This window comes from Aquarana catesbeiana, linkage group LG06 (genome assembly GCF_042186555.1).
Source record: "Aquarana catesbeiana isolate 2022-GZ linkage group LG06, ASM4218655v1, whole genome shotgun sequence".
In the NCBI taxonomy this organism is placed as follows: Eukaryota; Metazoa; Chordata; class Amphibia; order Anura; family Ranidae; genus Aquarana; species Aquarana catesbeiana.
In genome coordinates this window covers 344436403-344447563 of record NC_133329.1, presented here as the reverse complement: position 1 = coordinate 344447563, position 11161 = coordinate 344436403, and positions in this window count along the sequence as shown.

Sequence of the window (11161 nt, the reverse complement as noted above, 5' to 3'; positions counted from 1 at the left end):
CTTGTCATATTCCTACAGACCAGCCATATTCCCCCAATGGGGATTCAGATTTGAATGTGTGTATGTGGGGATGGAAGCATGTTCGTTGCAGCTGCCAGTCTGTGTTGACAACAATGTCATATTTTATTATAAAATGGTGAAGGTTTCTGTGGTTTTACCTATGTTTATATTTCAAAAAAGTAATTTCTATTTTTTCTTATTACCCGCATTACTCCTCTTTGATGAATCTCTTGAGGATCTCCAGGCTTCTTTAATTATAGATACTATAATAATGCTTACCTGTAGATTATGTGAATTTCTCTTAAACTTCTGTCATTTAGGAGATATTCACAATATCAGCAGCTGGTGACGTCATTGATGCATGCACACTGCAGTCTACAATGAGGGCACAGTGAGTGTGCCATCAGTTCAAAGCACTGTGCCACTATCGTGACTCTCATGCACATGCAGGGGCAGATGGCATTGTGCCATTCAAGTGACCGTAACACACAGACATGGAAGGCCACGTAAAGGTGGAAGCCCTGGCAGCAATGACAGTGTCCCTCTGGATGGCTTAATTTAAAGGGTAAGTCTGTGGTGCATATTAGTAAATTATGGTATTAACTTGCAGGTGGCGCTGTATTTTTTTTTCTAGGAAAAAATTACTATTACTTTAAAGCGCAACTCCAGGAATTAAAAAGAATCAGCCTCCACTCCAGAGCACTGCAAGGGTTAAATGCTTGTGTGGCACCCTCTAGCGTGCTAGATTAAGTGTACATAGTTAGTTGTTAGTGTAGGAAAATTTGGCCTGGCTAAGAGTTGGGGCTGGGTTGAATCTAGGTCAAGGCTGAGTGACTCAGCAAGCAGCGTCTCTGGTGACTCCCCCTGCTTTCTGGAACCTTGGAGAAGCTTCCAGAAGTAAAGGGTGGAGTCTAGGATGAGCTGCTTGGAGTATTGATGAGGGTCCCAGCCAATCCCCAGAAAAATGGGCTGGCAGAGGGCAGACCACCTCATAAACACTCAAAAGTCCTGCCAGCAGGGGCAGCCAGGTGGAAGAAGGAGTGCTGAGGAGGCTGTCGGTGGCCCTTGAGGGTGCCCCCTAGTCTGGGGGGAGGGGTGACCTCAGGCCTGGGGCTTGGGTGCTGGAGAGACCATCTACAACACTGGTAGGAAATCCTTCCTGGAGACATGGGAGCAAGGAGAGGACAGCAGGAGCAGGTCAGCACGTCCAGGAGTTCTCCAGAGAAGTCAGGCGGGTGGGCTGGTGAGTGTTCAGTCTGGGAGGACTGTGGAGGAGCTAGTGAAAGGGGCAGCTGCAACCAGACGGGCTGGCAGTGCCTGAAGAGGTGGTGCTGGAATCAGTAGCCACAGAGATGAAAGCTGGACACAGATTTTTTCTTTGCTACACATTTAAAGGGGCCTTGGGTTCCTGCCTATAACAGCCAGTTGCTTTACTTAGTGCTTTGTCAGATTTGCAAGCAGTGTGCCAGTTTGAGTTCTGCAAGCAAGTGTGCAGGAGGGAGTGAGGAGTGTATATAGACTGTACATAGGAGAAGTTGTCCCTGAAGTTGTCTAAGTCAAGTGGGCATCCTATAATACCCCTACTCCCCAAACAAATTTTAATCCCTCAATAAAATAACAAAACAAAGTGCTGGATTGTTTTCTGACTCTAGGAGATTGTGAAAATTCAGTGTGCCTGGCTGTGAAGGGTGGGGGAATCCCTTTTTACCTGTGGCTCCTTGGGGGGTGCGCTACACTTGTGTCCAGGGGTGCTCAGACAGGGAGTGAATACTTATACTTGAGATATATATATATATATATATATATATATATATATATATATATATATATATATATATATATATATATATATATATATATATATATATATATATATATATGTATATATATATATATATATATATATATATATATATATATATAAACTGTATTCATATTAAATACTATTTGTTTTTATTTAGTTAACTTTAATGGAAACGTTTATTTTTTTAAAATATCGCTGTTCCAATCATCCAGCAATTTGTATGTGTACTTTATGAAAATATTTTTTACTGACTAAATAGACAGAAAGTAAATACACTAGTATGTGTTTATGCAATAATAGTTCATATAAAATTCTGTATGATTCAGGAAAAAGCTGCAAAATGTATTGAGAGCTGTCTGTACTGATAGGTAGCCTTAGTGTCCAATGTCCTTAAAAACACACATACATATCCGCTAGGACCTATTTAGTCAGAACCCATTTAAGCTAGTAGTATATTTTTGTGGTGTTGGGGGAAACTGGAGTACCTCTACATGCATGTAGAACAGCATCCCTGGTGGCACCTAATTCCAGGACGTTAGTGTCGCACAGGTATAATGATAACCATCAAACCACTGAGCTGTCTTATGGCAAAATTGCATTTGTTTTCCTTATGGGAACTGAGGTCTATAAAATGAATTTGTAGCTTAAGATTTCGGCCAGTGAGATAAGTTTAATGTAAATGTTATCCACATGCTTAGAGTCTATATGTACATATGTACATGTACATGGTATTAGTTGTATTATCTCAGTTCATGTGTTTTGGCTTATGATTACAACTGAAATGAAAATTGAAAAAAAAAAATTATCAGTGCCCTTTAAAATGTTATAAAGCTGCTATACTTTAAGGATACAATACATTTAAAATTGGAATTTAAACCTTAACGTTGATCTAAACCCACTCACTAAAATCCCATCTGTACTTTAACACATTAGTGTCATTTTTTTGTCAATTGTTTTAAATCTGCTGCTTTTTTTTAAAAGAATACCTTGTGATCATACCATGAGGGATTTTTTTAAGACACTTCTGTTATAGGGTGACAAGTTTCTCTGATTTGTGATCCTGTGTTGTCACTGTGGAGACTTCTACTCTATACATTTGAAGCTCATTGTTTGGTTTTTGCTTATCTGGAATTGCCCATTAACATAAAAATATTGTATCCTAGTAAAAACTGCTTTGACAGTAAAATTATTACAGAATATATTAAAACATTAAAAAAAGCAATTCTAATCTCGTAGACAGGACTTTTTTTTTTTTGAGTGCATGTGTGATGCATGTAATTAATGGCTTAATAGCTTCTTAAAGCAATAGCGTATGTTATTTTATTGGTGTCTTAGATTCTTACACTGATCCTGCTTTGGACAACAACATTTCTCTAAATTTGTAGAGATTTCTTCTTCCCTCCTGTTGTGTTTCCAGGGCAGGAAGTGAAAGAAAATCTTCCCTACAGGACACAGACATCAAAAAATAAACTTATTGGATTTAACTGCTGGAGGTCAACTTGAAAATGATAGAGGACCTTAGGTCCAGCTCCCGACACTTCCAGAGAGTGGCACAGTAGCAGTGCATTTTTCGTGCATTGAGGTGTATTGTGTCAAGTTAGGCAGCCCATTCAAAATTAATTTACTATAATGCACCTAAACACCCTGGTCCTGCTGTATTTTTTGCAGCATATCACACTGAACACTAAAGAGGTTGGAGTACAACAACCCAAAGCATTTCTGTCAGTGAGTGCAATTATAACCCCTAGCATTGGTATCAGTGGAATGGAATAACAACCCCCAGCATTGCTGTCAATGGACGTAAAAATAACCCACAGCATTGGTATCAGTGAACTCAATAAAAGCCCCCAGCACTGATGTCAGTTAGGGTAATAATAATTTAAATAGAACTTGTCCTTAAAGGGCAAACAGTGAGGAAATATTTTAAGTCCAGTGGCTCACCATAAATGAAAGGTGCGGACCTACCACCTAAAAATACCTAAGAATAAAGTTCCTACACCTGAGAGTGCTAATAAGGTCCAGGTGGTATGACTTTGTATAAAAAAATCTTTTTTAATAATGAAAAAAATCAACAATTAAAATTCAGTATAAAAAAACACCACAGATATTTCTGATGCCCCTTCTTTGATCACAGCTGGAATCCAGAGGTTCCATCTGGAGGAATCCCAATAGTGAGAATAAAAAGCATAAAGCACAGTGGTTAGTTAACAGCGTAAGAAGCAAATTGAAGCACTTGAGAACCACAAGTAGTCATATAATCACTCAATTTATGTAATTTAAGATAGGTACTTGACATTAAAGTCCTCTTTTCCTACATAGTTCTTAGTGAATTCACCACTTAATTGTGCAATATATAAATATATCCCATTAGGATAATAACCCTCAAGATTGGTGTCAGTAGAGGCAATAATAACCCTCAGCATTTATGGATAAGGAACTGCCTCGCTCTGGAATTATACTTGACTGACAGAGATCTCTACAACTAAGCTCTGTTGGGTGAAATGCATTAGAGGGGCAGTTCTAGGGCGGGTACTGTAATTGCAATGCCTGTGGATGTCTCATACAATAAATGTGGATGTCAGTGATCGTTACGGAGTGCAATGGCTCTTTTTGTGAGCTTGGATGGCTCGACTTGCCACCAGCACCTGGAGTTCAAGTGGTGGTGGGGAAGAGTGGAGAGCTATTGGTTAATGTCATCCGAACCCCAGCATTGGTGTCATTGGATGCAACAGTAAATGGGTGCAATAATTACCACCATAATTGGTGTCAGTGGGCACAATAATAACTCACATCTAGGGATGAGCCGAACACCCCCCCCGGTTCGGTTCGCACCAGAACCTGCGAACGGACCAAAAATTTGCACGAACGTTAGAACCCCAATGACGTCTATGGGACTCGAACGTTCGAAATCAAAAGTGCTCATTTTAAAAGCTAATTTGCATGGTATTGTCCTAAAAAGGGTTTGGGGACCCGGGTCCTACCCCAGGGGTCATGTATCAATGCAAAAAAAAGTTTAAAAAACGGACGTTTTTTCGAGATCAGTGATTTTAATAATGCTTAAAGTAAAAAAAAAAAAGTGAAATATTCCTTTAAATATCGTACCTGGGGGGTGTCTATAGTATGCCTGTAAGTGGCGCGTGTTTCCCGTGCTTAGAACAGTCCCTGCACAAAATGACATTTTTAAAGGAATAAAAGTCATTTAAAACTGCTTGCGGCTTTAATGTAATGTCGGGTCCTAGCAATATGGATGAAAATCAGTGAGACAAATAGCATGGGTACCCCCCAGTCCATTACCAGGCCCTTAGGGTCTTGTATGGATATTAAGGGGAACCCCACACCCAAATTAAAAAAAGAAAGGTGTGGGGGCCCCCAGGCCCTATATACTATGAACAGCAGTATACAAGCGGTGCAAACAAGACAGGGACTGTAGGTTTGTTGTTAAGTAGAATCTGTTTGTAATTTTGAACTGGTACATTTTTAACGTGTTTAGCTCCAGCCAAAAAATCTATTTTAAGCTTTTCGGAAAGCATAGGGAAGGGTTATCACCCCTGTGACATTTGTTTTGCTGTCTGTGCTCCTCTTCAGAAGATTTCACCTCACTTTTTGTCCCAATGACAAATGTTTTTTGAAAATTTGGGGTTTTTAGTGAAACAAGGATTGGTGATAAAGCATCAGTGGAAAGGAGAAAATTTTTTCCCATACTAACTCTTACAGGAGAGAACTTCCCTTCCTAGGGGTAGATTTCATCTCACTTCCTGTTGTCTCCTTCCGTTTGCAAGTAGGAGTCGTTCATAAGTTGGATGTTTGAAAGTAGGGGCCTGCCCTATATACTCAAAAAAAGGGGGGATGAGAAACAGAGGGTTTCTCTAAAGAAGGTCAACATAGAACACTATTGTCAAATACAAAACCAGCTTTATTAATAACCAAAAAATATGTAACCAATTAATATATCAAAAAGTGAAGATATAAGCACTATGGACAGACGGTTATCACAAACAAATTAAAATGGACAACGTTGTCACAGGGGATATTTAAAATCAAATGGGAGCCGCGGCAACACACCCACACATACACATCATACACACTAGATATGGGGTATATTGAATTAAGGATAGTTCTGCACAATAGATTGAAGATTAATGGAAAATGTTCCCAGTATAGAGTGTCCAGTAGGGCAGAAACAGTCCTATATCACTAGTTTGGTGATGTAAGTGGGTGGATGATCTGACAAATCAAAGAGTTGGACCATAGATGGAGCGATCTCTCAAACGATCATTGCACTCAATGGTTATTTAGATCACAGCTGATGAAATAGATTACAAACGCTTTCCCAATTGCAGTAAGAATGATTGTATAGACATCTACAGAGGCAGCAGGATAAATGTCCTTGGAGACAGCATTTAAGGAAACTTAGAAAAACTGACATACGTTTTGTTGAAGTGCTGAGTGAGGTGGAAGAATCTCATTAACCGCACTGTGTCCGTCGTCAGACTATGTTAGTCCTGGATGTTGGAGTCTCTCTGAGGGCAGATGCCTCTGTGTGGCTCACTAGGAGTGCAGGCCGGTAAGGAGTCGTCACTCACAGCTCCTCACCATGGAGCCGCCGAAGCACCGCTGCCGCCGTATGATGCGTAGCTGCAGGGAAAAGAATCAACGTCAGCTGTTGGATCAGCTGTTAGGTCCGTGTAAGGATGAGTCAGGTCAAATTGCGCGCGGCTCCCGAGAACGTGCTGACGTCACACCGCTGACGCGTTTCACCAGCCAATGGACGCTGGTTTCCTCAGAGCTAGGAGGGGTCAAGTGTGGTGAGTTTAAATAAGCAATAAAGAGTGCAGATACTACTTGTATCCACTAGATGTCGACCATAGCCCCTCAGTGTAAGTCATTCAGCAAACAAAGCATACATACTAATTACATGATTAGGGTAGTAATATTAGATATTTTCGAGATAGAGACGGAAAAGAAAAAAGAGTACTTTAACAGTTTTTTAGAGAGACTCAGCCATGGAAGGAGTGAAGAAATAGAGGTAATGTTTATGATAGGGATTTTATTTCCACAAATAGGAAGCATTGTTTATGTTGCTAGGAAGGATTGTAAACTGCATTCAGTGTTTAACCCCTTCGGGGCTAAAGAATCTAAAAAGTACGTCCACATTTTCTCCTTTTGCAGGAGTATAGTGTCAAAATCGCCCCTTCTAGGGGGCAGATTAAGCACATAGATCCCTTTAACTGTAAGGCCTGCTGGGTTGCTGTCATGAAATTTAGCAAAGTGTACTGGAATAGGTCTGTCATCATCCTTATTCTTGGTTTTATTCCTAATACCACTGATGTGTTCGCTGATCCTAATTCGGAGCTGACGTTTGGTTTTTCCTATGTAATTTTTATTGCAAGGACACGTGAGCATATATATGACACGTGCCGTTGAGCAATTAATAAATTGTTTAATTCGATAGTCATTGCCACCCCTTGGATCAGCGAACACATCAGTGTGATGTACATATTTGCATATGTTACAATGTCCACATGCATGCATACCTGGGGGAGGTTTTCTCTCAGTAAGCCAGTTTTTATTAATCGTTCTGGTATATTCTGAATGAACCAGGGTATCTCCCAAATTACGTGCCCTTTTGGCCGTGAGTAGTGGTCTAGGGCTAACTATGTTAGCAATGAGGGGTGCCGATTTAAGGATATGCCAGTGTCTGTTTAGGATCTCCTGGACTTGGGTCCATTGCGAGCCAAACCTGGTGATGATTCTGGGGAAATCACAGTGTGATTGGTCCGTTTCCTGGGGATTCTTCTTTGTGATTAGAAGGTCCTCACGTTTAGTTTTAAATGCATTATTTTTAGCTTTTTTGAGAGAGTTATGTGAGTACCCTCTTTTCCTAAATCTTTTATACATTTCTTGTGCTTCAGTTAGAAATTGATCCTCCTCCGAGCAGTTTCGTCTGATCCTTAAAAATTGTCCAGTGGGTATTCCCCTAATTAGCGACTTTGGATGATGACTCTGTGCTAAGAGGAGGGTATTAGCTGCTTTTTAAAAATCATAAGAAGCTTATGATTAAATTTTTGAACCGTAAATGGGATATTGCCTCTCTAAAATCGCATATCTCTCACAATATCATCCCTAGAGGATTGAGGGAGAGAATAATTCCTGCCGAACATCTCCATACCCCGAGATTCTTGGAAGTATGGAAAGAGGAATGTCTGAATAGAGGCCTAGCATTAATGAAAATTATTGTGTCTGAAGAAGAAATACAACTTCAGGAGATTAAAGGAGAATTAGAGATCAGTGCAAAGGCCCTGGAATCCCACAAAGATGAACCTGACTTTGTAAAAAATAATGAGTTCATCAAGAAAGAAATAGAAAGAATTCAAAAAAATCTTAAACACACCAAACAAGAAAAATTTAGACAAAATATCACTGATTGGGAAGCGGGAGACATCTTTAATCCCACCTTACCAAATAGAAGTAGATCTTCCTCAAGAAATTCCAGACGTTCACAACGTACTAGTAGGAATAGAACTAGTTCCTCCTCAGATAGTGACCTAGACAAAGATAGTTCTAAGAAATCTGTCACTTTTTTAGAGGAACTCCAGGGCAACATAATTGTGGACTGCCCAAAACAATCAGTGGAAAAGAGTCACCCCAGGGGAATAGGAAGAGGAAACACAGAAGGAAGAGGCGGGGACCGAAACACAGCTCAGAATCGGCGCAGTGGGAGATTAAGGAGTCAGAAAAAACACTAAACAATACCCTTAACTCAGCCTCTATGGACATGAATATAATTAATTTATCTGACTTCCAATTGGACTCTAACCATATTGCACTTCTCCAAAAGGGATTATCTTTTTCCCCCACTGCGCCCATGAATGAATTTGAAGTGTTTAAGGACATTAATCTATTCCTTAGAAAAGTCCTCTTCAAACTCTGGCACCAAAAAGACCCTGATAACACATCCACCCCAGAATCCAATTTAGACAAAGAGGAAAGAGAGGCCATTAATAATTTAATATCACTCTTGGAAGATAACGCCAATAGCGATTCGGAAACTGAAACCAGTCACCCAATTAGAAGGAAATCTAGTTTGAGAATCAAGTCAACAAAGATGCCAACCCTATCCAAGCATAAATGGCTTCAATTATTTCTTGACCAAGTCAAACATGATCTAGAAAAGATCAACTGGGAATGGCTGGGATCTAATAACTTAAATGGCCCTGAACGAAAAGCACTACGGGAACTACAGGAAGCCCCCAATTTAGTGATCAAAAGAAGTGACAAGGGCGGTAATGTGGTCCTACTCAGCGAAAAAATCTATGAGGACGAAGTACTTAGATTGCTGAGTGATCACTCGACCTATAAGAAACTAACTGGGACCCCCTTTCCCGCCCTTGTCGACACTTTGAACACTAAACTAAAATTAGCTATGGAAACAGGCCTACTCACTAACAAGGAATATTTATACCTTAAAGTAGAAAATATAACAATCCCCACATTTTATATCATTCCCAAACTACATAAGTCTTTATCTAACCCCCCAGGGAGACCTATCGTCTCGGCCATCAAGGGTCCCCTTGAAAGAGTTGGCAAATTTGTTGACTCGATGATCAAAGACATGGTAACTAAATTGCCTTCTTTTGTCCGTGATAGCAGAGATATACTTCTAAAGCTGTCCAATTTCACCTTATCTTCAGGTGCCCTACTGGTGGGGATAGATGTGGAAAGTCTGTACACATCGATTCCCCACCAGTGGGGTATTCAAGCTACCAAAATGTTCTTGGACATTCATCATCCATTATTTGGAGCCCACAATGAATTCATTATAGAACTATTGGAATTCATGTTGGGCAATAATTTCTTTCAGTTTCTTGGGAAGTTCTACCAACAAATCAGAGGCACTAGTATGGGTGCCCCTTGGGCCCCGTCCTATGCCTGTCTCCATTTAGGACTTTGGGAGGAGGAGGTCGTGTACAAGTCCTCGATGTACCTTGACCACTGCGCGCTGTGGTTAAGGTACATCGACGACGTACTCGTGATATGGGAGGGCTCAGTGGAACAACTTTTGGAATTTTTATCCCTACTAAACCACAATGAAAGGAATATTCATTTAACCTATTCCTATTCTACTGATGCCCTCTCTTTTCTTGATTTACAAATCACTAGATGTGGAAATAAAATAGCAACAAGCACCTTTAGAAAGGAAACAGCAGCTAATACCCTCCTCTTAGCACAGAGTCATCATCCAAAGTCGCTAATTAGGGGAATACCCACTGGACAATTTTTAAGGATCAGACGAAACTGCTCGGAGGAGGATCAATTTCTAACTGAAGCACAAGAAATGTATAAAAGATTTAGGAAAAGAGGGTACTCACATAACTCTCTCAAAAAAGCTAAAAATAATGCATTTAAAACTAAACGTGAGGACCTTCTAATCACAAAGAAGAATCCCCAGGAAACGGACCAATCACACTGTGATTTCCCCAGAATCATCACCAGGTTTGGCTCGCAATGGACCCAAGTCCAGGAGATCCTAAACAGACACTGGCATATCCTTAAATCGGCACCCCTCATTGCTAACATAGTTAGCCCTAGACCACTACTCACGGCCAAAAGGGCACGTAATTTGGGAGATACCCTGGTTCATTCAGAATATACCAGAACGATTAATAAAAACTGGCTTACTGAGAGAAAACCTCCCCCAGGTATGCATGCATGTGGACATTGTAACATATGCAAATATGTACATCACACTGATGTGTTCGCTGATCCAAGGGGTGGCAATGACTATCGAATTAAACAATTTATTAATTGCTCAACGGCACGTGTCATATATATGCTCACGTGTCCTTGCAATAAAAATTACATAGGAAAAACCAAACGTCAGCTCCGAATTAGGATCAGCGAACACATCAGTGGTATTAGGAATAAAACCAAGAATAAGGATGATGACAGACCTATTCCAGTACACTTTGCTAAATTTCATGACAGCAACCCAGCAGGCCTTACAGTTAAAGGGATCTATGTGCTTAATCTGCCCCCTAGAAGGGGCGATTTTGACACTATACTCCTGCAAAAGGAGAAAATGTGGACGTACTTTTTAGATTCTTTAGCCCCGAAGGGGTTAAACACTGAATGCAGTTTACAATCCTTCCTAGCAACATAAACAATGCTTCCTATTTGTGGAAATAAAATCCCTATCATAAACATTACCTCTATTTCTTCACTCCTTCCATGGCTGAGTCTCTCTAAAAAACTGTTAAAGTACTCTTTTTTCTTTTCCGTCTCTATCTCGAAAATATCTAATATTACTACCCTAATCATGTAATTAGTATGTATGCTTTGTTTGCTGAATGACTTACA